Source organism: Natator depressus, chromosome 26 (genome assembly GCF_965152275.1).
Source record: "Natator depressus isolate rNatDep1 chromosome 26, rNatDep2.hap1, whole genome shotgun sequence".
Taxonomy (NCBI): domain Eukaryota; kingdom Metazoa; phylum Chordata; order Testudines; family Cheloniidae; genus Natator; species Natator depressus.
Genome location: NC_134259.1, coordinates 7,021,024 through 7,044,812, shown reverse-complemented (window position 1 = coordinate 7,044,812; position 23,789 = coordinate 7,021,024). Strand labels below are relative to the sequence as shown.

Below are 23,789 nucleotides of genomic sequence, written 5' to 3'. Positions count from 1 at the left end.
TTTACATCCACTTGGATTAGATATAAATGTTGGCCGAAGATTCAAGGCAATGGAAAACCAGCCCATTGTCTTCATGCCTGTCAATAAAGCACAGAGCATACTGTGGACCTGGTCAGACACCCATTGAAGTCGACCGGATTTGACATTGGTGAGAGCTGGATCACACCTTATAGAAATATGATTATGACGACTCCTGATATCGGTGGTAGGAATTGCTTAGCACCTTGTAGGATGGAGCCCATAAAGACACCTGCAATTTTGTGTTTAATTTTTTTCAGGAACCAACTATCAAGCCTGGGGTTTTCAAAGGACCCTAAGAGAATTAGGTGCCTAGATCCTACTGAAATTCAATGGCAGTTGGGTGCCTAACTCCTTTAGGGTCCTCTGAAAACCTCAGTCATAATTTTTTTCATCTTTCATCTGCTTATATCGGAAGGCTTGTGTATGTTTCTATACCACATCAGCATGCTCTGCTGGACATCCTGTTTGCTAAACACCACCCTTTCAGTTCAAACCTTATAAAACACCTGTAAGGGAGTTGAAATGCTTTCTCTATAATTGAAATGTTTTTACTTCATCTGCATAACACAGCACTCCTTCAATTTACTTTCAGCCCACATTAGTTTTCTGGCTGGCCAACAGTGTGGTTACATCTTTAAATCTCTGTCCTACAGTGTAGAAAGGATTTTTTTTTTATATTGAAAACCCCACCCATATCTCTGCAGTATCTGCAGCATGAATTAGAAAGTCCACTGGGACATCTAGGTCAGCATGAGCAGATCTGACATCAGTCTGCAGAATATGCCTGCAATCAACAGCACTGTAGGGTTTTTCCCCTCCTCCCTTCTCTCTTAAAGAGAGAATTATTTTCAAATGGCAACGAACAATTAAAGTGCCTCTGCAGAATGTCACGTCCAAAAGCCACTCTCAGCATCAGAAAATCCTTCTGTCTCTGTGCACAGAGAGTGTGTGTGTGTGTGTGTGTGTGTGTGTGTGTGTGTATATATATATATATGTGTATATATATATACACACCAATAACGTACATTTGCTAATGCAATATTGAAACAATGCCGCCATGCACTTTGAAACGCAACAGGGATTTAAAAGTAAAGCAGATTAAATCCGAGAGAAACATCTATTTTGTAAATATGAAAACAAAACTGCATCAGCTGATGATAAAAGTCTCAGCAGCAGAACCTAGGGCCAGCTTCTGTTTCAGTGAAAGTGCTGCATAACTGTAGTAAGCCAGTTAACTTCAAAAGACTGACTCTGGATATGCAGTAGTGTAAAGAGCAGCAAGATCTGGCCCTAATTTAACAAAACTGCACCGAGATATCCTTACTTGCTTCTGTCTCCTTACCTTCAGGTGCTGCCGGCTTGTGTTGCTTACAACTTTTTTAAAACAACAATAGAGTGGGGCTTTGTTCTGGTTTCCTTTGCTTTCACACACGGGGACTGACTCTCCTAAACGCTTACACAAGTTTTACACCCCTGTAACCACAGTGCAATTACTCCTGAGTTACCCCAGTGTGAGATCAGGATCTCGGCTTCCGATCTCAGTTACCCTGGTTTTGTGCTGGTGTAGACTTAAGTGGAGTTGCTCCTGCCTTACAACATCATATCCAAGAATAGATTTTGACCCAAAGGTTGTTAATTAATCAACAGGAAAGAGGGCATGCCTCCCTCAGCATCTATTCTTTAAAGCAAGATGGAACCTTGTAGCTTTCCTTGTGCTAGTGAAATCCCTGCTTCACCATAGGATGGGGGAATATAAAAATCTAGTCTTACTAAAACACCTTTGGTGAACTAAGCCAGCTCTATTTATCTACCACCCTGAGAACTGTCAGTTGCCCATTTCCTTAGTTGGAAATGGTCATGCTATGGGCAGCGTCTGCACAATCTCAAAGAAAAACAGCACACCAATCTCTCTTCAAATCTATTGCTGTTGGAGGCATAGCCATGGGGAAATACGCAGAGTCAAAGGGATTTCTCCCCAGCTGCAAGAGAGAACATGTCGAAGGGGAGAATGGAGAATTGAAATATTCAATGTTCCACTGCCATATGAAAAATGTGGTGGAAGTCAGTCTATCTAGGTGGAGGGTGGGAGGATCAGCTCAAACGTTTATCTCGGGAAGGAGTGCAAAGGCCATTCCTGAATGGTACGCTTCCATCGCTTAAATGGTGACAAGCTTAGATAGGGGTCTGGCAGCTGGATCCTCGTGCCTCTATAGAGCTCCGTTGACCCCAGTGGGATTCTCTGGGGGGAAAAGGGTCTTCCTTTGTGTATCAGATTGTAGAATCGGGACTTTATTTCTTATTAGTTAGAGACCACTGTGAGTACTTTCCTATATTCTAACTTGAACATCCGCCAACCTTTGAAGTTAATTGGTGAGTAAAATGGGACACAGCTTTAAATTCAATTGATATAAGTGGAATAAGAAAGCTTTGGAAGGACAAAGTGGGGGAAAATGTTAAATATTCTTCTGCAAACAGGAGCTATGCCTCCTAAATGGAGACAGGTGGCGTGTGTGTGAGAACTTGTCAGTCTGAATGTGACACACTAATGTTTTCTTGTGGTTTTTTGTTTCTGTCAAGGTTCCTTCCCCACTCTGAACTCTAGGGTACAGATGTGGGGACCTGCATGAAAATCTCCTAAGCTTACTTTTACCAGCTTAGGTTAAAACTTCCCCAAGGTACAAATTAATCTTACCCTTTGCCCTTGGAATTTCCACTGCCACCACCAAACTTGAACTGGGTTTACTGGGAAACGTAGTTTGGACACTGTAGCTCACGAAAGCTTATCTTCAAATAAATTGGTTAGTCTCTAAGGTGCCACAAGTACTCCTTTTCTTTTTGTAATTTATATAGAATTTCATTAGCATACAACTTTTGTAATATCATAGCCACGCAAATAATAATCCCTGTTGAGGAAAGCATCTCTTCAGGAAAATATTTACACACCTAAGCGCTGCCCTGAAATAAAGGATGAAATTAATCCTCATCATGGACCAAGAGCCTCACCTGTAAGGAACTGTACAAACATAGAACTAAAGGATTGCCCCTGCCCCAAAGAGCAGGGGCTTAATTATCCGCTGCCTTATGCCTTGTGCAGTCCTCTACATCTGTGCAAAATGGATGTGAGATGTTACACGTGCTTTGTACGGCGTCATGTCTTTGGTAAATGAAACCAGACCACAGGCTCTCCTCTGGCTCCCTGTCAAGTAAAGTAAGTGAAATTCCAGCCACCTGGATTTTCTCTGGTAAATTGACTTAAATTAATGGTAAGATTTAAAGATGTGGGAGGCTGAAATGTGCTTTGCTTTTCTTAGTTCCTTGTTGTCACCTGACTTGCCTCTGGTATGTAAGGGACCCGATGGCCATCAGTTTGCAGAGAAATTGCTTAATTTCAAGGTGAGATCAAAAGTCTTAAATTCAGTGCTCTGTTCTAGAGGAGATTTGCTTGTATGATTTGTAGTCATGGTTTTAGGGATGTCCTCAGCTGTCTGAACTCTTGCCCAATAGGTGTACAAAATATATTGGGTACTGCTTTTAAATGTATTTAGTTGTAATTTTGAACCCTCCATTCTATTACCAGTTTTATGGAGGGCAGTGGGGTCAAGTGGATAGGGCACTGGGCTGGGAGTCAGGAGACCTGGATTTTATTCCTGGCTCTGCCACTGACCTTCTGTGTGACCAAGTTATTTCCCACTCTCTGCTTTGGTTTTCCCTCCCATCTTTTTGACTACCTTGTGTATTTGGACTATAAACTCTTTAAAGCAGGGATTTTCTTTCCCTAAATGTGTCTACTGTGCTTACCACAATGGAGCCCTGATCTCTGATGGGTGGGACCTCTAAACATTAATGTATTACAGATAATCATAAAGATCTTATGAAACCTTCCTTGCTTCCCTTTATGAAAGAGATGAGTCTAAAAAAATCTGATTTTCTAGATTATTGAAAAATAATAAGTCCAATTCATGCCTGTGTAATACCGAGGAAGCTGTACCGGAGATGAGTTTGATCCAGTTGGCTTGGATTTTCCTCTTGGTAATGCTGGGATACAGCTACTACAGGTTGAGCTATTTTTGTTGTTGGACTCCGATTTGGTGTAAGAATCAGGCCCAATGTTTGACACTTTGCAATATAAGTACATTTGGGGTCCAGGAGATGTCCTGATCCTATTTCTATATTGCCCTGCATCTTCTAGCCATTTACACCTATGGAGCGCAGTATAAAATAATACCGTTCTGATCTGCCAACGCATCACAACCGCTTGAGGCTGGTGTAAATCATGACACACTGCTGAAGGCAGTGGAGAAGCAGGCTCTCACACTCAAAAGCTCTACTAAGCTTATGTCAGTGGGAACTGCATGTGTGGCTCAAGACCTGATATGACCCAAAGAGTTTAATTCCTATATTGACAACCATCTATTAGAAAGGCAGTACGAAATATAAGGGGCTTGTGGTCTCTGAATTTACCCACTATGTCTGGAAGACCATCAGTTTTGTATAGTCCTTTGAAATTTTATGTCTACTGTCAAAGCCTGTGGATTTCTTTCTCAATTCAAAAGCAAAATCTTCCACTCAAAGGTCTGCTCTCAGCTTTATAGCTGTGGAATGCCATCCTCCACACATAGACCACTCACTTTGGCACCAACAAGAAGTGCTTTTGCACCTGTGCTTTCGTCATTCTATATAATCTCAAACAATACAGTGACTCTGGTTTATTTGACCTGGAATTGCTCTCCCTTGGTGAAACCTATAAGGCCGTGATTGACCAAGATTGAGGTGTATAGTGGGGAAGCTTTTGCCCCATGGGGGTTCAGTGGATGTAATAGTAAAATATACCTGTCAGGGCTGAGAGCAGCTTTGCCCAAAGGAGGTCCCTTTTTCAACTCAAGGGACCTCAGCTTCCTTTCTAACTAAAATCCCCGGTCTCTGTGGGTTCACACCTTCAAGGTGCTGACCTCTCTGGCCTTGATTCAGCAAAGCATGTGCTTTACTTGAAACATGTGAGAAGCAGCCCCATGGAAATCATAAGACTACTCACATGCTTGACTTTAAGCATGTGCACAAGGGATCTGCTAGTTCAGTACCACCAGGAGCACTGTAGTGTCCTCCTTTTTAAAAAACGCTGCCATTAGCACAGCCAGTGTCAGAATTCCTGCAATACCAACAACAGCCATCTAATTTTAAGGTGAAATTCACACCTGTGCAAGGAGCTAGTACACAGCATCCCATGTAAACCCTCAAAATGGGGCTTACGTGAGATTTAAGGGGTCTATAGGTCTTGTGCTGGCATATGGGTGAACATCACCTGTAGTGAATGAGAAATGGCTTTACAACATCCATTTAATCTACTTACTTATTTATTATTTTATTACTCAGAATAAAGTTGCTGAACGCACATTGTTCCAAGCAGCGCTGGGAAGTATTTTCGTTTGCTTTCACTTTTTTTTTTTTTTTTTTTTTTTTTTTTTGCAGTTAATTTATATTGTGAGCTTTACTTAATCAAAGCTTGTAAACTGCTTTGAGCTCAAAGGAGAAATGATGAAGAAGGGCAGATGGATTAAGATTGTAGCTGGATTAATAACAAATAGTCCATTTTATGCTACAAATATGCTACAGGGTGAGATTGATCCTCTGAGGCTCCCGATGTTCTAGGTCAGAGGGTCATTTGCATCAGTCAGTCTCCTCCTAGTCAGTCAGTGCGAACTGTATTGGGCAAACAAAGGGCATGGCAGGGAATTGAAAGATTAGAGTTCCAAGAGTTTTTGAAAAGAAATCTTGCTAGCCCACAGACACGCAGCATGCACACATGGCACATGAATAGATGATGATGATGATTGATGATAAGCATTTATGAAGAACTATTCATCCAAGGATCTTAAATCCTTTCCCAAGAATTAATTAAGCCTCCCTATTACATAGGTATGTGCAAGTATATTGATTTTGCAATTGGATAAACTGGCCCAGTGAAGTGACTTGTCCAGGGTCCAATAGTAAATCAGTAGACAAGTCAGGAATAGAATCTAGGAGTCCTGACATTTAATTCCTTGCTGTAATTACTAAACTAAGTTAGTTCCTAATGCTGGGGAGAGAATCCAGGAGTCCTCACTCCAGCGCCCTACTCAAACCACTAAATAAAGCTGGGATCAGAAGGTGAGAGTCCTGGCTCCCTGTTCTAACAGCTCTGCCTCTGCTGGATATGAATTGGAACCGGTAAATAAAGATGTAATATATTTTCAGTCCTTTTGCAGCCCAGAAGTCATTGCAAGTGGCAGATGAAAGATTTGCTGAAAAACAAAACCTCCTATTAACAAGATAGAAAGGCTGAAATGCCCTCTAATTACAGTTTGAAGGGTGATAAGATGCCTCAGACAATGAGCCTTGGCAAAGGAATTTGATCGGTGCCCAGAATAGCAACCCATAATGGAATGTGGTAATGTGACTGCCCCTCCCAAGTGGTAGCCAGTCTGACTTTGCCTCTAACAGGCTACAGTTATGCACTGCAGTGGCAAGAGGGAGTTGAGACTCCCCTAAGCAATAATTTCCTGCTGCTGCTGCTGCAGTCATTCGAAAGGAGAGTCTTTTGTTGCAACTCGCTAATGTAGGCAGCAGGACTCTGGGTACAGGTTTTTCAGAGATGAAAATGAGTCAAATTACAATAAAAAGCCTGTAAGGGCTAGACCATCCAATGGTGAAAAATCAGAATAACTCCGTTAACTTTAGTAGAGCTATGACAATTTACCCCGGCCAAAGATCAGACCCTAAATACTTCACAAGCACAAAATATGACGCAAAGTTGAATGTTGGCAGATGTAAATGGAATTCTTTGTAAGGTAAAATGAATCTGCAAACTCTTAGTTGTACCAGTTTTATGGTGAAACCTAAAAGCCCCAAATGAGGTAAGGGCCCCTTTGGCCAAAGCGCTGTACAAAAATACAATAGGAGACGGTGTGTGCCCTGAAGAGCTTGAAGGATAACTAGATGAAGTGTGAAAGGAAATAGAAGTGTAGGTCACAACACAGTTTAGCAGCACAGCCAGGTAAAGAACCCACATCTCCTGGTTCCCAGGTCAATACCCTACTCTCTGAACCACAGTCTTTCTTTTTTTTATTATTATTATTATTTATTGTTATTTTTACACAAAACAATTAAGATTTTTGGTTTTATTTTGTGTTGATTTCAGTGCTGTGAGTTTGTTATAAGCATGTTCCACTCTGATTTGCTGATTATATAAAGACTTGGCCCCAGCACTCTAGACATCAAGGACACTCGAACATCCTTTTAAAATGGCACTGGAACTTGTTACTTTGGCCAGCATGTTGAAGGCAGGCTTCTGTGAACCTCCTTCAACACTGTACTATTGCGTGTCTCTACAGGTCTGCTCCAAAGCTTATTGAAGTGAATGGGAGTCTGGTCTGGTCTGGTCATGTCAGTGGAGTTTGGATCAGGCTCGAATAGAGGAACTAGCATCCAGAGTTAATTGATAATTAACCTTCTTCTAAAATCAATGAAACCGTTAGGTGATGCCTTTCAAACACCAGCCCTCTGAGTGGTTTACAGTTACAGTAACCAATTCAAAAATACTAAACCAAATGCACACTTAGCATTTCCAGAAGTCAGCCTTCTGGAGAGAGAGATTGTTAATTGATGGGCAATTCCCCAGGAAGATCTGGAGGCTCAAAGATGAGCTCTGTGCTAGAATCCATATATTTTCTTATGACCCAGCTGAGGAATGCAGTGGTTCTGATCCTGATCTCTCACGGGTAATCAGCAGTAACGACAATGCCCTGGTAAAGCTGCATCAACAAGATCAGAATCAGGCTCACTGTTGTTTAAACAGTTCCTTTGAATGAGCGATGCATGCATTCAATAATGAAGTCTCAGAAAACCCTTATGAGGTTGGTAGGTATTGTACCCATTTTACAGAGGCACAAATTGCTACCATTCAATGCATCCGCTACAGCTGATCCTCTTAGCAAATTCCAAAGAGAAGTGGTGGAAACCCCATTGCTTAGAACATGTCAGTTAGATTGGATAAAACACTAATATAAGTGTGATAGGGCACATGGGCAGGGAGATGAATTATATGGGGTACTAGGTCTCTTCAGTTTCTAGAGAGGTGTAGGGTAAAACACTTAAGTCTCTTTGTGAATCCAGGCCTTAGGCACTTGCGCTGTGTCTATGCTGCACACTAAGTCCGGGCTCAGATTCAGGTTTCAGCCCAAGCCCCCTTTCCATCCTCTCACTAATCAGTCAGGCACTCAGGACGCAGGTCCTAGGACCCTACGAGAGCAATGGGCACACAAGCCCTTTTATTTTTCAGTGTGGATGCAGAACTGCCTCAGGTCTGCGCAGTGCCGTGTGGGTGCGTTAGCATGGCTGGCTGACCCAGATTCAGCAATTGTAAGCCCAGGTTTACAATGCAGTATGGAAGCTCAAGCACATGCTTTGAAAGCCTAACACACAGCCTGGGATCCCACAGACTTGGGCTTACAGTGCAGTATAGATGTACTCTAAGGAGCCTTTGTCACATGGGACTTTAGTTTTGAAGTTTATTTTGGTGCTTTGGAACACTTTACCCAAAGTGACTTGGCAAAGTTCACACAGCTCGACAGTGGCAGGGTTGAGACATCTTACTTTTTACTGGGACGACCAGGGAAAAACCAATACTTTGCACCCATATCAAGAATTATTGATTGGTTTTTTTGACATAGTAATTGCAGTTAACCGTGTCACTCGCTGACTGCATGATGTAGTAACACACAAGCTTAAAACCTAAGATGACAAAAGATCAGCTGGCTATTTCTCCTTTCCTCTTGTCCCTCATGCTGTCCAGGAGCCTCATCCACACTTCAGGCAAAAGCATTTGTAAATAGATGGTATTTGTAGCCTGGAAGGTGAGCAGTCTTGGGGTGCGATCCTGGCTCCATCGAGGTAAATGGCAAAACTCCCATTGACTTCAATGGAGCCAGGATTTCACCCTTGGATTCTATTGAGTAGAACGTGCAATGGGAAAGGAGGCCGAAGGAATCGGTGAGTGGGTGAAGTTCAGTTCCCCCAATAAATCTCATTTAAGCCCTCAACCAGACCTGAAGTTGTAGAGGGACCTGCACAAGGCCTATCCGCACAAGGATGAATTTAATCCAAAGAGATTGAAATGGAGCCTTGCCATGAAAGGCTTTGGAGGGGAGCCAAAGTACTTCAAAATCAATCTACATCTTTATGGGAAGCTGGCCTCGCAGAATAGGGGCCACAGGTGACTGACTCCGTAGCTAGATGCCAAGTGTGGTGTGATGAGCAAGTGAAGCAGCAGCACCAGGCAGGGCCAGGTGTTTTCAGAGTCTTTCCTTCCACCACCCACCCGCAATCCCGAGAGGATGGGTGCAAAGCAGTTCGGTTCCAGAGGTGTCGTTTAATATCCATTTGCCATGATACATTTTACATCTAGACATTTTGGCAATGGGAGTATTTGTATACATGAATGAATAAATAAGATAACCACAAAGGGGTGGGAGGAGAAACCTTTCCATGGCAGGATTAAATCTATTATTGGGGCCTGCTTTTGCCCGGAGTGCAGTTGATAGCAGAACTTGTTAGCGGTCACATCAGACTCTGTAATAATTTTCCATGGCTGTTTACTGCATAGCTGAATTTATGGTCTTTACAAGTTTTGGTGATGCAGGCAGATCGTTTAATATAGACAAGGCCTGACTTACAACAGTGAAACGGGGCTTAGAATCTGGGCCAGATCCCCAGCTGGTGTGTAAATCAGCACAGCTCCACTGGCCCTACACTGCAAAGTCACAGTGAAGCAAGACCCGCCTCAGCCCCATTTCGTTGATGGCCTTTTTGGGGACACAGAGGAATGAGCCTGACATTTAGTCCCTTGTTAAAAGGGCTTTGATTAGTAGAAAACTCTGCACATAGAAATTCTGGTTGCATGGCACCTTATGCTCTTTGCAGACAAGAATTGCCTCATTAAGGAAACAGACAGTGATAAAAATTTTTTTAAAACATCAAGCTGCTTTGTGTTCCAGATAAGTTTAGTCCAGATTTCTTTTTGTCTTGCAGGCTAAAACAGTCATAAATATTTAATTGGCTTCCTAGGCATCTGCTGAATTTCTTTGCTTATTGGGCAGGTTTGTCCTTGGAGCTTTGTATTAATGTGACAAAAACTCCCTTTGGGTGGTGGAGTTGTCTGATCAAGTGTGGCCCAGTGCCAGGTACGGTTCCATTTATGTTTCCGGTGGGTTCTCCATTAGAACTTAGAACTCGGCTATAGAAAGCCAATCAAAAGAAGAGTCACAGGGAGGGGGTTTAAGGTAATCGTAAAGCAAGGCTTATAATAAATATTCTGTGAGGTCACTGGGCTGCTGCAGTTCAAGTAACAATGTTACTGTACATCTGCACAGTATTTTCAAATTGTAACTGTGGCATTCGCATTAAATATTGGGTCGGATCCTCCGCTGCAGCGGAGATGCTCAGTGCAGCTGAGATTAGTGCAAAGGTGACTCTGTGAGTCACTCTGACATTCCTGGAGTTGATGCAGTCCCTTGCCATAACTTAGAGCAGCCTCAGAGGCTATGCCAGCACTTGGCATAGATGCAGCACGTGCCAACGGAAGGAGGAGTTCTGCCAGTGTAGGAACACGACCTCCCTGAATGACATTAGCTATGCTGACAGCAGCACACTGTTGGCATACTTGCATCTTCGTTGGGGGTTTTACCAGCATCGCTATGTTCGCTAGGGGTGTGACTTTTTTGCTGATACAGTTTAAGTGCAGACCTGGCCGTAGATAGCTGGACCAGTTCCATGGAAATATTGGCAGCAATCCTGAATCTCCAGGGCTTTAGCCACAGTCTTTCTCCTAGTACCATTCCTTGGGCTGGGGCCTGGAAGGGATGGTAGCGTTGAGCCACTAGGCTGGCTCTTTGCCACCCAAGGGGTAAGAGCTGGTTAAGCCAGCATTCTTGGCGCTTTGCACCAAAGGAGCGGATGTGAAAGTCAGGCCATCGGCTCCTCTTGCTGTTGGGCCCCATCATTTTTAGGTTTGAACCTGTCAAGTGTTGAGCCCCCTTAGTCTCTGACTGCAATGGGGGCTAAGTGTCCTCAGTATATCACAGGGGTCAGTAAGCCTTCAACTCTGCAAGTCAGCATCAAGCCTACAAAGCAATGCTTTAATTCTCTTAAGAGGGGAGAAGACAACCCCACCCCAGAAAAGCGACTTTCTTCCTCTTCTTCTAATTCACAGATCTCTCGGAGGGCTTTCTTTTCCTCCAAAAATAAATTCCTGCCCCCAGGCTGAGGTTCTTAATGCAAAGCCTCCTCCCTGAGCCCATTTTAACCACTGAGTTCTATAACCCCACGGTGGTATCAGGTTAGAATGAAAGCACTTGGAAATGGGTGCCAGTATTGGATTATTGCAAAAGGAGTAGTGAAGAAGGGGACCTGGCAAGCAATAGGACAGTAATTGAAGTGAGTACATTCTAGACCTTTTGGCAGTCAATTATTCAGCTTGTCCCTGTTGCAGAAGATATGGGCCCGCTGAGCTGAGCTGAGCTTCCATCCAATCGGCAGGCTTGGCATTACTTTCCTGAGCGGCAGGCTTTAAGAGGCTTGTGCGCTCTACCTCATTGATTGATGCTCTCTTCCTTTTAACAGCGTTGGCAATATTTAAGACTGAGCTGTTTTGGAATAAAATATTTAAATGCCGAGCTGTTTTCACTCTTCTGCTCGGCCCCGAGCGCAGAAAATAGTTTAAAGGCTGGAGAGAATAATCGAACTGGATACCAGAGAGGGCCCGACTTCTGAGAAACTGTGTGTGCTCCACTCCCATGACTTCAAAGCTGTCAGCATATTGCAGGATTGGGTCCCATAAACAGTGGGGAAGGTAGCTAGATAGTACTCTGCTATTCTGCTACAACCTTTCCTTTCTCAGTTTATCCAAGGTCAGGCTTTTGTGCAACTGAAAGGTCCTGGCCCAGAGCCTCAAAGGGTTCAGTGGGATCCCATTGGGTTCAGTGGGAGTCAGGTGCCTAAGTATCTTTGAGGATCTGGGGCCCAGCTCCTCGGCTGGTATAAATCAGCAAAGCACTGCTTCTGCCAATTTAACCACAACTGAGGATCTGGAACTAAGGAAGCGATCGTATCCCCATGGCTAGGAGACTCCAATTCATGCAAATGCAGATGTGAGGCTTATGTGGTGTATAGGCATTGTGCTGGCCCTCTTCACAGGGATGAATCTCACCCTAGAGGCTTAGAAAATAAAATATAACACAGGGGAGCTCAGTGCTTAATGTAGCAAGAGAGTCTACAGACTGATATGCTCAATATAATTATTAATAGTGTGATTAAGTGTTTGATGTTCTTCACAGACAACTTATCAACATGTTCCACATCAGTTTTGCTTGTACTGCTTTAGGCACCATTCATGCCCCATACTATGCATGTTAAGTACAAAGGATGCTTAATAGTTCTGGGTCCGCTAGGACACGAGCAGAGGAACCCCCTGGGCTAGGGGAAATGAAAAATGGGTAAGAATGAGATTTCTTGGGCAATATGTGAATGGAGTAGTAAGAGTCATTCATTGTGAAGAAAAGATAGTAAGGGCTGGGCGGGGGAGTGAGAGAAATGGAAGTACATGGGGCGGAGGGGAAGACCCCTTTTCTATGCCAAAGGGCTGGATTGGAACCAACAATCTAGAGGAAAAAGGACTGGGGGTTTCTGCTCCCACTGAAGTCGATAGGAGTTCAAAAATGTGGGGTTTGGGCAGGAGGGGTTTTTTTGGGTGTGGTTGGTTATTTGGTTTTTTATTATTTTTTGTATTTTTATTTTTACAGAAGCATACAGGGTGTTTACATTGTGTGTTAAAACCTGTGGCAGTGAGTCTCGGCACCTGAGACGTGGGCTCATGCTACGGCACGAAAACAGCAGTGTACAAATTGTGGCTTGGGCTCGGAAACCTGCCCCCCTTCCTCAGGTTCCAGACCCTGGTCCCAAGCCCAAACATCAACGCTGTTGGGTTTAGTGCCATAGTGTGAGACCTGCGAGCCCCAGTCTGTAGATACAGGCTCTGAGACTCACTGCTACGAGTTTTAAAATCCATTGTACCCTTAAAGGCTCCAAAAGAGACACTGTGGCCCTCTTTTTTTTTTTTTTTTTTTTTTTTTTTAAGGCACTGTATAGACTCCGCATTAGCTCTTTTGGGCAGGAACTGTCTTACAGTCTGAAGAGACTAGGCAACCAGTGGGTCGGAGGGGAAACCAGGGCACCGAGAGGGGAAGTGACTGGCCCAGCCAAGCTGAAGGAGGGAACCAGTGTGTGCCATCCCCCAGGCTAGTACCCTATCCACTAGACCAAACTATCTCCCCATAATAGGGGTAAGGATCCACCTCAGTTATATTATTCTGGTTCAAAGAGGGTCAAAAATGCGACCAACCCAGTTTCCACTGTACTATATGCCATGGGCTGACTATTCAGAGGTGCTGAGGGTCCATAACTCCCAATAAAGGAAGCAGGAGGTGTGAGTACTCAACGCCTCTGAAAATCAAGCCCCTTCAACCATTGTCAAACTCAGAGGGAACTTGTTTGTCTTATTTTTCTCCCCTGACTAAACTGTCTGACTGGCTTTGAAAACAGCAATGGAATATATGAGCAAGTCTCTACTGTATTCCTAAAAGTACAGTCACTCTCATTCTTGGTTTAAGACACTCGTCCAGTCAATTGACTTGGCAGTACAGAAATGGCTGTCATTTCCTAACAATTTTTGATATGCCCCATATAGTAGATTTTATGCAGTGGCCTTCAAATGATACAGCCTCACTTTATATATGTGTATATCTAACATAATGTGGATTTACATATCCATGCATTCATAGACTTGAGAATCATTAAGGTGAATTTGTACAAAGAAAAGCTAAAGAAATGGCATATCAATCAACTCTCATAGCCTATAATAATCCAAATTGGATGCTTCATGTATAGCTCCAATGGGGGGGGGGGGGAAATGTGGGTGGCAAACCAAGTAACTGGCGCAAAGATAATCTGTACTTTCTTTCCATCATCTAGTCCTATCCACTCTGAAGGAAATGACATAAAAGATCAGATTGTATTTCCTTACCAAGCTCCCAACCCAGACAACTCAAGCTCCTCTTGTTGTACTACAGTTTGCAGAAGTTTCTCCCAATGTCTTCTGTGATAACTTCCTACATCCATGTCCTTCAGTGAGTCACAATGGGTATTTCTGCACTTCAGAGTAACAGGACATGTCCGCGAGAGGAATTATAACTCATTCCTTTTCCCCCCTAGTTGTAGCACATCTTTTTGTGAGACAGGCATATCTGTTACATCAGACCGGCCTGATACTAATATACCCTGCTTTTCAAGGCCCCAGTTCTGCAAAGCACCTAACCTTAAGTGCTTCACTTTAATGGGACAATGGGAAGTCAGTGGCATTTACACATGTGCTTTGCTGAACTGGTGCCTAAATGCAGACTTAAAAAAAGGGACCAAAGAAGCAAAATGAGGTCCTGAATTTCTTCACGTTTACACTGGTGTCAATCAGGAGCTCCTTCTCTGAAGTCAGTGCAGTTTCAGAAATGTAAAACTAGTGTGAGAGGAGAATGGTCCCCTGACTGTGTAATTTAACATTGTACATTTCTGACCAGCACTCGCTCCACCATTCATGACAAGGTCCCATTGGTTGTCAGCATTTCAGGCGTCATCGCCCGCATTCTCTGTGCACGCTGACCTCTGCAACCTCCAGTAAGTCCAGTAAGACAATGCCATGTAGGCATGGAGAGCCACCCATCTGGTGCTCATTGCAGGGTCAGGCCCTAACAATGCATCTTGCCATGGGTGGGGGGAGCTACATTTCAAGCCACCCATGTAGCCATTGTGAAGTGGGCCTGAATCCAAACCTCTGATCCTAGCATCCTCAAATGCTTGGACGTTCAGAAACTGACACTGATCTGCACCTACACTGTGGACCTTATCGAATGCCCATTTAAAATAAATAAGAAACTTTCCATTGACTTTGGTGGAATCTGGACCGTGGAACTGGCCTTAGCTGTGCTGGCTGAATCAAAGCCTCTGGGTCTGATTGCCATAAAGGCAAGACGAGGTTTTGAAACCTAGATTTGAGTTTTGCAGCTTGAGCCCGTCTCGGCAATCGTCAGAGGCCGTTTCCATTTGTATCCATCTGCTCCACAAAGCTGCTTTGCTTCAATGGGTACCATCTGCAGCAGTGCAATGTGTCAGACACCAAGAAGAAAATAGTAAAAGCCATCCCCGACTTTGATTTAGCATGAGCGCTCTGCTGCCCTCGCATGTTCCTCCCAATTGATGGGGAGGGAATTTCCAAATGGGCTCCTAGGAAGGCCCTGCAGCATGCTGACCCCAGCGCGAGCCCTTAGCTTGTTTGACAGCAAGCACATATTAAATAAATAAAAACACCGCATCAGGGAGTAGGCACGGACTCGGATGCCAGTGCAGGAGACAGATAATTGAAGGCCTCATATGTCAGGATCCTAGATGCCAGCATGCGTGTTAGCTGCCAAAACAGTTGCTTTAGCTGATTGAGCAGGGGGTCCAAAGGGACCTATGTATCGCTAACAGGAGCGTGCGCCGACAAGCCAGCTTTACAAGACTGTGCTAACATCACTTACAGCAGGGTGCTTTCTTATCTTCGGTGCACGTGCGACCCACGGGTGTGTGTTTATAGGGACAATCCACAGAGGGTATGAGTTCTTTAAGCCAGCAGTTGCAGAGCCTTAGTGGTTTTTTATCTCAAGCCATCGTGGTTTGTGCTTTTAGCTCTGGAGGTCCCCGTTCAGTCCCCGGTGTGCAGGCCAAGAGGATGATCACCACACATGCTTTAACTTCAACCGGTGCAAAGAAATCTACGCATTTTACTCCCCTAGCTGAGAGAAGGGGACTGGATTGTAAACTCTTTTTCAGACTTAAATTCTTTGGGGGCAGGGACTGTCATTTTCTATGTATTTGTACAGTGCCATGCACAGTAGGCCCCAGCCTGGTTAGCCTCTAGGACAAGCACTTAAAAAACGGAGTCCGAGCACTTTGGAAAAGGATAAAGATCACTATCCCCATTGGAGAAACTGAGGCGCAGATAAAGGGCAGTAATTGCTCCAGTTATCAGAGCTGGTCAGAGCCAGAAGTAGAACCGAGCTCCTTGACTAGATCTGGTTGTTATTTCAAGGGAATGTTTGAGTTTTCTTTACAAAAAATAGTTTGTTTGTTTGTTTTTTTATTAAATGGAAATTGTTCCAAAATTCAATTTTTTGTGAAACAAATTAAAACTGAAAAAAGAAAAGTTAAAACTGATTTTTAGTTTTCAGTTGCTGAAATTTCTCAGTTTTTAACGAAAAAGCTTGCAGGTATGTGTGTTTTTGTTGTTGATGAAAACGCTAAGAGTCAATGTTTTGTTTTTTGTTTGCGGGGCAGGGGGAGAGGAAAGTTTCCCAGCCAGCTCTACCAGTAACCTATCCACTGGACAACCCAGCCTTTCGTTGCCTTTGGAGCACCTCATGATAGAAATCAGCGTATGTGAAAGAAGAATCAGATCGGACATTTGAATCCAAGAGGAAATATGGAGCTGTTGTAAATAGAGAGCAAACAAAGAGATCCACTGAAGAACCATGCCTATTTCCAACAGGTAAGGGTTTATCTGAATACAATAATAGTTCATTTTTATGGCGTGCCTTTCATCTGCAGATCTCAAAGCACAGTGCAAAGGAGGTAAGTAGCATTATGCTCACGTTTGACTGAAAAACAGTGTGGATGTAAGGTGGGTTGTAAGCTGCATCTCCAGTAAATCCTTCAAGGTTAAAAGAATGGGGAACAATTTTAGAAGAAAGCTGCTGCATGAAGAAGAGAGAATTTCTGAGAATGTAGATGAGGTTCTTGAGATTCCAGTGACTATTCCTGTACACTCAGGGGTCTGTAGTAGAGACCGATTGATGAACTTTTTGTTTAAGAATTGAGGGTTTTATTTATCTTTTCCCTAATGGGGGCCCTAAGCATAACTGGCAAGACCCATGTTCTTGCTTGTCCTCGAATTCATAAACAATACATTTTAATTGCATTATGAACTCTCATAATGAAATCAACAGCTGGAGTGGGCCATGCTGCATTACAGTCAAACATAATGATAGGCTTGGAGTTATAACTAGGGTAGGACTGCAATGCAGAGAAAAAGACAATTCGAAAGAAAAAGAATCTGATAAGCTACTAATAACTCACTTGCATTGAACTGTGTTTCCCTACATACATCAGGTAGATTTTTAACTTTTAATGCAGGGTTTAGGGTTGCGGGGGGCTCGAAGGGGAGGTTATGGTTGCAATTTATTTTCTTAGGTCTGCCGCATTTTCTGTAGTGAACAGCATCAGTCCTGACAGGCTGGCTTCCAAAAGGTAATGTAATTCATACAGTCAGCATAAAGAAGCCCAGGAAGTCAGCTGACCGTTCCTTGCACACTTTCTGTCTCAGTTTTGCTGAGACACAGAGGAGGTAAACTGTGCAATATGCAGAGAAGACAGTCAATGAAGAAGACGACTCCATACCAAGCTGCTTCATCAAGATTAGGGATGGGAGAGCTGTTTAGGACCCAAAAGTTCACCATAAAACTAAATGAAACGGAACCTTTGCTGAGGTTGGGATGTGGTCAGAAGCATCAGCAAACCATACAGAAGGGCCTGTTCATGCGGAATCCCAAACCAGGTTGAAACAGGCATACAGGTCAGGAAGTCCTGACTGAACCTCCATTGTGATTGAACCCCTGCACCCCGCCCCCAGCGTGGAACAATGTGAAGTAAGAACATCCTTTCAGTCTGTGGGTGTTGGTGTGTCAATGTAGATGGAATAAATGAGCCCCTCGAGTCAACGGAGTTAATATGACCCTGTAATTGTCCAACATCAAACGGATTTTAAACAAGGTTTAGGGTTTGCTATGTCGAGACCTCGGCCTGCTGACTACTGTGGCAAGCCCATCATTAAAAATCCTTGATACAGGGAAAACCAAACAGTTAAAGTATTTGACATGTAAAGCATTAAATAAAGAGACAAGGGGAGGGAGACAATATCTTTTATTGGACCAACTTCTGTTGGTGAGAGAGGCAAGCTTTCGAGCTCATGCAGCGCTCTTCTTCAGAAGCTGGTCCAACAAAAGATATTACCTCACCCACCTTGTCTCTCTAATATGCTGGTACATGAAATACATCTTCCATTTGAACATCATCCCTTGCTCCTTTTCCTTTTACCTGGAGGGAATCTTTAGAAGGAAACCCCCATCTGACAGTCTCTTAGTAGGCATAGATGGTAATAACTGTCCTGTCTGGGGAGAAGAGAAGTTAGTTGAATTGGATTGGAGGATTTGCTTCTGCTGTTGAAGAGAGAAAATACAGCTCCTGTCTCTGGCTTTGACTCTTACTTGTAACCTCATTGCTGGAAAAACACAGGCACAGCACATGGTCTTAGCCACTCTCTAAGACCTGGCAAATTTGTACCAGCATTGGGATGTTTAGAGTATTGCATTTAGCTGCCTCTTCCTAGTCACAGGTTCACAGCAGTGTTGCGGAACAGCCCATCCTCACGTTATTTTGTCCACCAGCAATGCCTAATTTCCAACCCAGCAATATTGGGTCATTGATTTCTGGTCCCACGCTGTTCTTGTTTCCACAGCTGAGCTCACAATCCAGGTAAACTTGTAGGCCTGCCAAGCTACTCTGCCCTTGGGTGCAGGTGTACGGGAATAAATGGGTATTCTGTCTGCTCCTACTTCTCCCATGCAAGCTGAGGGAGGGGCAGGAATCTTGGTTCCATCTCTCTTTGTCCACCAGCAAGTTAGAGCTGAACTAGTACGAAGGGTGTTGTCTTAGGCTGACCAGATGTCGCGATTTTATATGGACAGTCCTGATATTCGGGGCTTTGTCTTTGTCCACTCCCTGTCCCTATTTTTTCACACTTGCTAGCTGGTCACGCTACGTTCGCTTCCAGAGTAAGGGGGAAGCAGGAAGGGAATTGTGGCTGAGGCATTCTGCCTCCTCGGGCTATTCCTGGGGGTGGTGCAGTTTACCCACCCACTCTTGCTCAGGGCTGCACCTGAAAGCCGAGTCTAGCCCTTCATTAGCAAAGACCTTTTTAATGCATTTTAAGCCGTTACAGTAACATATGGCACTTACAGTGTACAGCCCAAACATTAATTAAGATTCACCCCCTCCTTGTAAGTGAGGTAGGTGGTAAGTGATGTTAGCCCCGTTTCCTAGACAAGGCAAACGTGATGCAGTGAAGTTAAGCAATTCATCTCAGGTCACCCGCACAGTCTGTTTTGGAGCCTCAGAAGTTCTTAGTCTCCGCTTCATCTGCTATTCGCTACATCACACTGCCAAGCTGAATAAATGTATTCATTGTAGACAAGGCGGCCTGGGCTGCATTCTCCCCTCAGTGGCAGTGCTAATGGGAGTTACGTGTACGCTTTGAGGGGAAGGCAAGATTCCAATGTCTTATGAGATGCCACAATGCTGTTACAAGAGCTGAAGTGCAATTTCAGGCAAGTGCTGTTGTACAGATTGTGTTGCTGATGCATGTGACCTTTTTTAACCTTGGCTAAGTTGAGAGGAGCATTGTGTAAAGTGGTTGCCAATTGATGACCACTTTATAAATAGAAATCTATGAAATCTGTATATTTGTCCTTCCTAATGTCAACCATGTCATTAACTTGTTTAAAAGCCTATTGTGATAAACTATACAATACCATTAAAATATGGTAGTATTTGTGTGTCTCTCAGAGCAGGTAATTAAGAAATACTAACAGAAGAAGAAAAGAAAAGCTGGTAGAATGTCAGTAGCAATTGCACTGAAAGATAGCAAATTTAAAACTGGTAATATGAAATACTTTTCCACACCAGTAGCCTGTGGAACTCAAACAAGCCCCAAGTTTTGAAAAGAATATAAACTCTCGTTCTTCGGGGCATAAGAAAACCTCTACTTAATGGCGGTTAAGAGGAAAATTTCACTGAACCAGCAGATGCTGGTTTGTTGCAGATGCTGAAGCAGATGCTGTTGGCCACTTCCAGAGACAAGATCTTGGGTGAGATGGACCATTGGTCTGATCCAGTAAGACTGTCCTGTCAATCAGTAGGTCTGTCCAGATCTATTTGATCTATCACTGTCAAATCTAGTACCTTCCGTTCCTTAAATTACATAATCCAGATGGCTGTAAATATGATTCCACTTAATCCATTTATTATTTTTAACTGGGGGCCTGATCGACACATGAGTTTTTTTCTGCTTTGTGTTAGGTTTTTCTCAATTGCTTGTCCTGGCAGCAAGATACCACCTCACTATCCCAATGAAATCTATGACTCCTCCCTTTGGGAATGTTTTGACAAAGGGTTCTGTGGAATCGTCCTCTCTGAAAACAACAAGGTGGATACTGAGACTAATGTCAAGAGGCGCTTCCTTCGAGGTCATATTTAATTTTTTACCTCCACAGACCAAGGACAGAGCCCCTTTAAACCCTGTTTTCCCAGAGCCTCCTGGTAAGAGCACTTGGCTGGTGCTCTAATGTTAAGCCAATCTGAAATTGTGTTAAAGGGCAGTTTACTTATTTGTATCCCTACTTTTTGGTATCTTTGTTTACAGTGCCCACTGTGTCTTGGAATCTATTTTTTGTTTTACACCCCAATCACAGTTTTATATCACAACAAGAATACACTCCTGCTGTTTGTTCCTATTCTGTTACAGATCGTTTGTTTCTTGTAAGCATTTACATCTCTTTAAAAGTTGAACAATTCCTTTAAAAGGGAGAGCAATATGAACCTCATAACCAGTAACAGTGCAAGAGACCAAGACTCTAACACGATATATTTCAGAAAGATTAATCGGCTGTTTGGAAGAGTCTCTGAGACATGCCAGGAGAGGAGGCTCATCAGTCATACCTATTTTCAGATATTAATAAAGAGGAATAAGCTATTCAGTTTAAACTAGGGACATTTTCATCTTCGACTCAGAGCAGTCTTAGAATCACTTCGCCGGTCATCACAGCAGCTGTCTCATTATGGACACCTGTTCTTATTACGATTTACAGGGGGCACATTCAACCCCCTTTAAAGGAGGCACGCTTGTGAGAATTCTTTCCCCTCCTTGCTGCGATGCTCCACGCTCTAAATGAAATCCTGAGGATCAGCTCCATTATACCCCTGCACGTCGGAGACGCAAACGTCCAACCAAGGATGGCTGTACCAGGACGAGATGCTCACTAAAAGAGTTCCTAAACCACTTTCCTACTACTTAGCTTGAGGAACTCATTGCCACAGGCTACCATTGAGAGCAAGAGCTTATTGGATTGGATATTTATATAGATAATGAGTAGATCTGGGAGACTAATTGTTTTTTCAGTGCATTTTTTGGCAAATTCACTATACATTGAAAAATTTTGCCCAGCTTTAATGAAAGCATGTAGAGTTACAATAAAAGATTTTAAAAATTCAAGAGTCTTGCAGGGGATATAAGTCTTCACACCTGAAGGCATGAGCCAAGTTCCAACTAATGCAGGTTAGGAAGAAAATTCCATTGCGGGCAGCTTACTCCACCACTGCCCACTACAGACTTGTTTGCATCTTTTGCTGAAGAAACTGGCACTGTCCACTGCAAAGGCAGGATATTGGACATGTTCTGATCCAGTATGGCAATTCCTATGTTAAATCCCATCGTGTCACTCAATGAAATGAACGAATGGGAAACTTAGATCAGATGAAAGCAACTATTGCCTTGCGGAGTATAGAGTTAACCTGTGGAATTTATTTCTGCATGAAGATAAGTACAATACTGACTAATTGTATGATCCTTAGGAATCCTTTTTATGTATTCTAAGAAAAGGATAAACTCATTTCATGCTTCAGTAACATCCTGAGCACATGCAAGGATCAGAAAGTGATCCCTCATCCCCTCCAGGAACCACGTATCAGCCGTGTTAGTCTGTATCCGCAAAAAGAAAAGGAGTTCTTGTGGCACCTTAGAGACTAACAAATTTATTTGAGCATAAGCTTTTGTGAGCTACAGCTCACTTCATCGGATGCATGTAGTGGAAAATACAGTGGGAAGATTTTATATACACAGAGAACATGAAACAATGGGTGTTGCCATACAGACTGTAACAAGAGTGATCAGGTAAGGTGAGCTATTACCAGCAGGAGAGCGGAGGGGCGGGGAACCTTTTGTAGAGATGATCAAGGTGGGCCATTTCCCACAGCTGGCAAGAACGTGTGAGGAACAGTACGGGGGGAAACGAACATGGGGAAATAGTTTTACTTTGGGAGTGGATGTGTCATTACACAGTCTTTATTCAAGCCTAAGTTAATTGTATCCAGTTTGCAAATTAATTCCAATTCAGCAGTCTTTCATTGGAGTCTGTTTTGGAAGTTTTTTTTGTTGAAGAATTGCCACTTTTAGGTCTGTAATCGAGTGACCAAAGAGGTTGAAGTGTTCTCCGACTGGTTTTTGAATATTATAATTCTTGACTTCTGACTTGTGTCCATTTATTCTTTTACGTAGATTCTGTCCAGTTTGACCAATGTACATGGCAGAGGGGCATTGCTGGCACATGATGGCATATATCGCATTGGTAGATGCGCAGGTGAACGAGCCTCTGATAGCGTGGCTGATGTGATTAGGCCCTACGATGGTGTCCCCTGAATAGATATGTGGGCACAGTTGGCAACTGGCTTTGTTGCAAGGACAGGTTCCTGGGTTAGCGGTTCTGTTGTGTGGCGTATGGTTGCTGGTGAGTATTTGCTTCAGGTTGGCGGGCTGTCTGTAGGCAAGGACTGGCCTTTCTCCCAAGATCTGTGAGAGTGATGGGTCGTCCTTCAGGATAGGTTGTAGATCCTTGATGATGCGTTGGAGAGGTTTTAGTTGGGGGCTGAAGGTGACGGCTAGTGGCGTTCTGTTATTTTCTTTGTTGGGCCTGTCCTGTAGTAGGTGACTTCTGGGTACTCTTCTGGCTCTGTCAATCTGTTTCTTCACTTCAGCAGGTGGGTATTGTAGTTGTAAGAACTCTTGCTAGAGATCTTGTAGGTGTTTGTCCCTGTCTGAGGGGTTGGAGCAAATGCGGTTGTATCGTAGAGCTTGGCTGTAGACGATGGATCGTGTGGTGTGTCCTGGGTGAAAGCTGGAGGCACGTAGGTAAGCATAGCTGTCAGTAGGTTTCCGGTATAGGGGGGTGGTATGTGACCATCGCTTAGTAGCACCATAGTGTCCAGGAAGTGGATCTCTTGCGTGGATTGGCCCAGGCTGAGGTTGATGGTGGGATGGAAATTGTTGAAATCATGGTGGAATTCCTCAAGGGCTTCTTTTCCATGGGTCCAGATGATGATGCCATCCATGTAGCGCAAGTAGAGTAGGGGCATTAGGGGACGAGAGCTGAGGAAGCGTTGTTCTAAGTCAAAACTTCAGAAACAGACTCCAACGAGAGACTGCTGAATTGGGACTAATTTGCAAACTGGATACAATTAATTTAGGCTTGAATGAAGACTGGGAGTGGATGTGTCATTACGCAAAGTAAAACTATTTCCCCTTGTTTGTTTCCCCTCCTACTGTTCTTGTCACCTGCTGGGAACGGCCCACCTTGATTATCACTACAAAAGGTTCCCCCTACCCCCCGCTCTCTTGCTGGTAATAGCTCACCTTACCTGATCACTCTCGTTACAGTCTGTATGGTCACACCCATTGTTTCATGTTCTCTGTGTATATAAAATCTCTC

The 23,789-nt window shown here is 43.6% G+C and overlaps 1 long non-coding RNA gene across 1 annotated transcript in view; it reads left to right on the top strand.

Moving 5' to 3' along the window:
* The window catches only part of LOC141978294 (uncharacterized), a 158,373-nt gene that overhangs the window by 120,016 nt on the left and 14,568 nt on the right, over positions 1-23,789 (top strand). The window contains exon 3 of the long non-coding RNA XR_012636364.1: positions 16,474-16,684. This is a non-coding gene — a long non-coding RNA (uncharacterized LOC141978294). The remainder of the gene's footprint in view (positions 1-16,473; positions 16,685-23,789) is intronic.